The sequence below is a fragment of the Microtus ochrogaster genome, unplaced genomic scaffold, assembly GCF_000317375.1.
Source record: "Microtus ochrogaster isolate Prairie Vole_2 unplaced genomic scaffold, MicOch1.0 UNK29, whole genome shotgun sequence".
In the NCBI taxonomy this organism is placed as follows: domain Eukaryota; kingdom Metazoa; phylum Chordata; class Mammalia; order Rodentia; family Cricetidae; genus Microtus; species Microtus ochrogaster.
Genome location: NW_004949127.1, coordinates 561,282 through 562,986, shown reverse-complemented (window position 1 = coordinate 562,986; position 1,705 = coordinate 561,282).

The following is a 1,705-nucleotide window of genomic DNA, read 5'->3' as shown; positions in this document are numbered from 1 at the left end:
AGAGGCTCCTCCCCCAGGCGGCCCCGCCCCACTCCGTCCTTAGCCCTCCAGCTTCCCGTCACCGAGCAGGACTCCCTCGGCGCCTGCTCCCAGGCCAGCCGTGCGCTCCACCGCGTCCCTGACGTCACAGGCCCCGCCCACCCCTGCGGACCCAAGCCGGAAACTCCCGCCGGCCTACCGAGTGTCGGCTGCAGTCCGCCTGACCTGCTCACCCGGACCACCTATCCACAGTCCCTCGCCGGCCACACGGGAGGTGGCGCTCCAGGGTCCCTAGAGACTGCCGGGTGGCTGCAGAGCCACCCACTGTGTGAACATCCTTAAGTCTGGACTCCTCTATTAGATAGACTTCCAAAATTCCTGCAAGAGCCCCTTTACTTCCTGCTTCCCGGAAGTGTACCAGGTCTACAAGAGCGTACAAGTACACGTGACTGACCCTTTCACAGATTTCCTTTATTCCCAGATGCCTTCACCACCCCATGGCTCACATCTACAAAATCAGCGTCATGAGGACAATGCAGGATCTGCCACAGCCTTGAATAGTCAGTCCGCTCTAAACAGAACAGGGCACCTGGGCACAAACATCCACTACGGGGAAACGAGTTTCTGCAAACAGTTCCCTGGGTGGCCCTGCGGGAGTGAGCCTTGAGGCTCTCTTCTCAAACCAAATAAAATCCTTGCAGAAAATTGGCAAGCACCAAACTCTTCATTTGAAAACTTATTAAGTATAGGAGTTCTGTTTAACAGGCCATGTTTACTATTCAGAAGGACCTCGAATGGAAAGGAGGTCCGCACATCTGGAGGTGCAGACTAGAGCCACTTGGAATAGGCTATGTGCAGGATAATGCGAACTTGATACACGGCAATGGGAAAGCCAGGGGCTCTGCGGGTGAGAGCAACAACTGCTCTAAGTTCAATTCCTAGCACCCGCTCCAAAGTACCCAACGCCCTCTTCTGGGCGCCATGGACCCATATGCATAGAATAAGAATAAATATAATTTTCCTTTTTAAAGAACATTTTTTCAAGATGCCTTCATTATTAAGTAGCCGTGGAAGATACTCAAATTTAAGTACGTGAGTTTGAACCCTGGAACCCACCTAAAGTCAGGAGAACCAACTCAACAGAGCTGGCCTCTGGCCTCCACATCCCTGGACTTTGGGCGTGTTGGGCCTTCAACTCAAGGTTTCACACATGCTAAACAGGTACATACGTGAACTACACTCCTGCACCATGCATCTTTTAAAATTAAAGGTTCGTTTCTGCCTTTTTCTCAAAGCATATAAAAAGCTTTTTTGTGAAATGGTTATGCTGGCTCTGAAGCGTAGCAAACACACTAATGGCCATGTACTCTAGACCACTTTCTGCATTACACAGCTCCTTGTGCTGCATTTCTCAGTGTTTGTTGCTGTCCCCGTTCTAAGTTTTGCTGCTTCTATACTTACCATGAAGCAGCAATCTGGTGACCTATGCTTTCATTTGTTTTCTTGTTCTCCATATTGAGGCAACTATTATGTGTGCCTCATGTTACCTAATCCATTTCTTGGTTGAGGATTATTATTTTTTCTGTGGGCAGAATTTTTCTAATGAACAGTAACACAAATGTATTTATCCCCTAGATGTATTAATGAATATGGCAACAATGATATTTACATACGCCTTCCACTTCTGTAGGCTAGAAGCCGATTCTACGAGACAAAAAAACTTTGA